The 5464-nt window shown below is 41.4% G+C and overlaps 1 pseudogene; it reads left to right on the forward strand.

The window, feature by feature from the left end:
* Positions 1–276: 276 nt before the first annotated feature.
* On the forward strand, positions 277–1466 carry Bnip3-ps6 (BCL2 interacting protein 3, pseudogene 6; annotated as a pseudogene).
* The last annotated feature ends 3998 nt before the right edge of the window (positions 1467–5464 follow it).

Genomic DNA, 5464 nt, shown 5'->3' on the forward strand with positions numbered 1-5464 from the left:
ATTTCCCAATCAGAAGATGATGGAGAAGAATGTTTTACAAATATTTTGAATCAGGAATTGCTTTGTAATAATGACAATAATAGTATCAGGACTGCACCCAGTGCTCTGCGGAGAGATAACAGCATTTGAATACATAGCGCACAAAAACATTTCCCAACATAAGTATGCTATGTTTGTTTTCCAATTTGTTAAATTCGCAATGCAATGCATCTATTATGATAAATAAAGCCCAGCATGACTTAAGGGCCATATTACAGGGAAGTTAATCAATATTAAATGAAGAGGAGCCTGAGGAAAAGAAGGCCCAGCGATCGGCCCAAAGTGAGATCCAGCTCAAGGAGAAGTCCCAAGGTCTGAGACCATTACTGAGGTTATGGTGCATTCACAAAAAGGGACCTATCATGGCTGCTCTCCAAAAGACCCAACAAGCAGCTGAAAGAGTCAGGTGCAAATATGTGCACCCAACCAACAAACAGAAGCTGCTGACCCCTCTGGTGAAGTAGGGAAAAGCTGGAGGAAGCTGGAGGGAGGGGGGCGACCCTGTAGGAGGACCAACAGTCTCAATTAACCTGGACTCCTGAGATCTCTCAGACGCTGGATCACCAACCAGGCAGCATACACCAGTTGAGATGAGGCCTCCAACACATATACAGCAGAAGACTCCGGGGTCTGGGTTCAGTCAGAGAAGATGCACCTAGCCCTCAAGAGACTGTAGGCCCCAAGGAGATTAGAGGTTTGGTGGGGTGGGGGTGCATAGTGGGTGGGGGATGGGGACATCCTCATGGAGACTGGGGGAGGGGTGCGGGGAGGAAGTATGAGATGTGGAACAGTTGGCGGGGGTGAGGGGGCCCAGGAGGGGAATAAAATCTGAAGTGTGAAAATAGGTAGGCTACCCTGCTACTTCTCAGTGACTACCTCCCAGCCTGGTATCAGTTGGGCTCTGGCTCCTTTGCAGAGCTGGGAGGAGAACCTACAGGGCTCCTGGGTAGAACTGCACTTCAGCAATGGGAATGGAAGCAGTGTAATAAGAGTTCTCCCTGTGAGAGCCCACCTTGCTCCAAGACACCACAAGATACCATCAGAGCTGAAACAGACACCCACAGCTTTGGTGAAAAAACAAAACAAAACAAAACAAACAAAAAAACAAAACAAACAAAAAGAACACTTTGTCTGAGGAAGATTATATAGAAGAGAAGTTGAAAGTATGTGATTCGTTAGGTCGGCTAGAAAATACTCCCCCCAAGGAATTCCATTTTAAACACCAAAAGTGCAACAGGCAGTTACTCTCAGCGTGAGAAGCACAAGTGTTATGAAGAAAGAGAACGTTTTAATCAGCAAACATTCTGAAGGTTTTTCTTCCATCTCTGTTACTGTCTTATCTGCTGGCCCCTGGATTGGGGGTCTACAATGGGATGGGAAGTGATCTGACGACTTCCACTAGCACCTTTCGATGTTTCACACAGTGAGGATTTATGTCTGAGTTGTGATCGCTAATTGAAGAGCTAGCATGACCCTGGGGGATCTGCACTACCTGTCTTTATTTGTTCTGTAAATGCAGTGTTCCTGATTTAGTGAGACAGAATGTGGTAAGCACGTCAGACTGATGCCTATCACAGCATTTAATAGCAAATTTCTTTGAATATTAGATATAAATAGTATAAATAATTTTATCACAGCAGCAATGGTATATTTAAAAATGATCTGTAATTGTAATCCAGTTAAGACACTTTATACTTCAAAAGAATGACTAAGTGATATTAAAATCATTAAAGCGTTTTCCCCAAAGGAATTCTGTGGCCTTATAATCCTATTATATAGTAGAAAATTAAAGGGTGTGGGTTATCTTTGTGACTTAAGTAGCGAGTAGAAGCTAAGGTTACCCACAATCCCCACTTTGCAGTTGCCCCTCTTCCTGCCCACAGGATGAGTGTTCCGGCCTTGCTGTCCACCATTATCTTGGGTGGTCAGTTTTGTTGCAGGCACCTTTGCTGCTCTGCTGGATTAAATTCCACTGTTTGTACTAAATTTTCAGTGCTTTTAAAATCAGCCGTATTGAAGCAAGTCTGTCTACATTAAAAGACTGGAAATGAAAAAAAATCTTTGCCAAATCCTTTGGAGAATACTGCATTTGCATATGCATTAATCAGTGTGCAAAGTTCCTGTTAAATCAGGCTTCCTCCAGTCTCCTCTTTTCCATAGCATGGTTTTAAAGCCTTCCTCCTTGACATGCTGTATCTATTCTGTTGTATTTGTTTCATTGTCCCACACTTAACTCAGGTGTGCTAAAGTAAGAGTAACATTTTAACAGTCAATAAATAAATACATACATTTTTTAAAAAAAGATGAGAGAGGAGTAATACTAGGGTCATACAATAACAACAAATCAAATGATATCCAACAAAATGATAGAAATGGATCTCATCCAGAGCTCTAAAAAGTAAAGCAATAAATAGAGATTTAAACCAAAATCACAATAACTGAAAGAGCCTACGATGTAAAAATCCAGATTTAGTCAGAGGAAATGAACCAGAGATAAAAGCTACAGAGATGGTAACATCCAATACAGAGCGATGTAGTTCTGTGTAAAAATGAGAATTCACTAAATGGTAATCAATCAAAATAAAGTCAAAGAGGCAAATTCAGGTGCTGTGGAAATATTTGCAATATATTTCATATTTATCCAAATAGTGTTTAGTTATTATTTCTGGCAATTATTCAAACATGCATATTCTAATTCTGTTGTTTTAGTGTGAGTGCAGGTGCGCAGGTCAGCAGAAGTGTGTCTCCTAGTCAGAAAGAGGCAATGGATTTCCTGCATTCTCAGCACCTGATCCCAGAACCAGGTGACCAAATAGAGAATTACCTTGAGGTAAAAACAAAGCATCCCTCGTTTTTCAAATTAAATAAAGTTAGATTCTCAGGCTTGACTGTCAGGAAGACTTATACTTTCATTTGTATGTTTGTATGCGTATACACATACACATTATCTTAATGTATGTGTATACATGTGTTTAAATTTATTCTTGTAAGTTGGAAGCTCATGTCATAGTCCTCCTTCCTCATAGCCTGTTACTAGGTTTCCTGTATTAGTCACAGAAATAAGATTAACGATATGAACGATGAAGGATCATCTGAGTGTCTCACTAAACTGTTGCTCCAATTTTCTTTCTTTATATTTGTTTAGAGCACATGGTTCATGAGTAGGCTTCATGGAGTAAAGGACCTGTTAAATATTGGTATTTGCTAAGGTGACATTTTTGAGAAATTCTGAGAGCTGAGTGGAAGGGAAAGAGGACTCACCATTGTGTTTGTGCTATCATCATTTGCTAATTGGCATTTATCTAGAGAACAGACAGAAATTACCCCTAGCTCTCTTAGTTTGCTTTCTACTGTTATGATAAACGCCATGATCAAAAGCAACATGGAAAGGAAAAGTTGTATTTGGCTCACATGTCTCAATCAGAGTCCATATTTAAGAGAAACCATTGCTGGGACTCAAGTCAGCAACCTTGAGACAGGAACGGAAATGGAGATAATGGAGAGACAGCTTCTATTGGCTTGATCACTATGGCTTACTTAGTATAGTTTCATACATAACCCAGCATAACCTGTCTAGGGGTGGTACCACCAACACTGACGTATGCCATACCATACCATTCATGAGTCAAGGGAATGTCCCATGAGATTGTCTTCCAGCCAATGTGATTAAGGCATTTTGTCAGTTGGGGTTCCCTCTTTCTACACTTAATTGTGTCAACTTGACAAAAACAATAACAAAAACAACAAAAAAAAACTGTTACAGTTATCCCCTTGTGAACTTGACAAACACAAAACCATTAAATCACAAACTTATTTTCCTGCTTATCACTATAATTTTATGTTAATATCGCAATATAAAACCATGTCAAGTCCCATGGTTTTTAAATATCTTAACACTTTAAAAGTCTTTGTTCTGTTTAAATATCCAACATTTCTTTAAATGTCCAAAATCTCTGTCTCTCTTAATAAAAAAATTAAGTTTCATACATTTTTAATATTATTCCAGGAGGAAAGAACCAGAGCATAGTTACAATCAAATCAAAGAAAAACTAAACACTAGTAATGTAAATAACTCCCTGTCTGGCATCATGAACTCAGCTCCCCTGGGACCCAAATTGAATAAGCAGCCCCACTTTGCTGATGTTGCACCACAGTACGAACAGCATGTCTGGTAGTTTCTGGCCAAATCCACTCTACATTCTCTGTTGTCCTTGGAAGTCATCACACTTATCTTGTACCTCTAATATGCTAGGGTCTTTACTGCAACTGTGTCTGCCCTCTCACCCATCACCTAGTTTCATATTATTGTGTCTCAGCTGTTCTCAATGCCATTTCAATACTTCAGTTTCCATGTTTTCAAAACCAGAACTGTGTGAGAGGCACATACATATAACTAAGCTCAGCTAGCACCTCAAGATGCAGTCTCGTCTGCCTTGGGTCACAGCTCAATTCTTAGAACCTGAAGAAACACTTCCCCAAAGGTTCCAATGCAGTGATGCTGGTCTCTTCTTAACTGTGGCTGATTTTGTGGCCCCAGCTAACCAGCATCGACTTTCCTAGAATAGTAAAGGTTTCACTTTAATGGTGCAGGTCTCTTGTTAATCAGAGCTGGTTTTGTAGCTCCAGACCACAAATGTTTAATTTAAAATGTCACATAAGGGGGTCCTTGTGGCACTGGACAGCTATCCAGAAGAATGACACCCAAATCCATGCCCTGGGATCTGCAACAGGTGCCATACAATAGGCACATATGTGGTGGAGAAATGGAAAAGAGAAATTACTTAGTGAAGAAATGAGAGAGAAAGTGAAGTTGAGCAATTCGTGCACCGTAGAGAGAGGTGGGACAGGAAACTCAATGGTGGCAAGGAACAGGTGGATATGAGAAGACTATGGAATCATGGAGATCTCCAGGCCAAGTTGCTGCCAAGACCCTCACCCTACCATAGCTAGGGTCTGTGCTAATGTCTGTGGCCTATATTACTTCTGAGGAACATGTGGATGTTTGTGATCTGGGCTGGGGCCTGAGGTCATGTTACTTTTAAAGCATACTTCTAAGTTGGCCCTGTCCCTCACCAGCTACCACACTCAGCAAAGCTGGCCCTGTATCTTGCCTGAGCAGCATGGGAGAACTGGCTCTGATGGAGTTGGTGCAGGAGACCTGGCCCCAATGGACTAAGTGTGAGAGATCTGGCCCCAACCATCACTGGGTGTTGCATTAGAAACTCCTGACCCCAAACCTCAATTGGGCAGTACAGTAAACGTCTCTCTTTTGGCAGGGGTACAGGTGAGTTGGGCCCAAGGGCATGAGCTTGGGAGAACTGTCTCTATACGTCCATATGCTGTGCTGAGAGATACAAGCCCTCCCCTACCAGGGCAGTCAGGTGAGATTTCCATGGTGAGATTTGTGTGTGGGCACGTGTGTGTG

Source organism: Rattus norvegicus, chromosome 11 (assembly GCF_036323735.1).
Source record: "Rattus norvegicus strain BN/NHsdMcwi chromosome 11, GRCr8, whole genome shotgun sequence".
Taxonomy (NCBI): domain Eukaryota; kingdom Metazoa; phylum Chordata; class Mammalia; order Rodentia; family Muridae; genus Rattus; species Rattus norvegicus.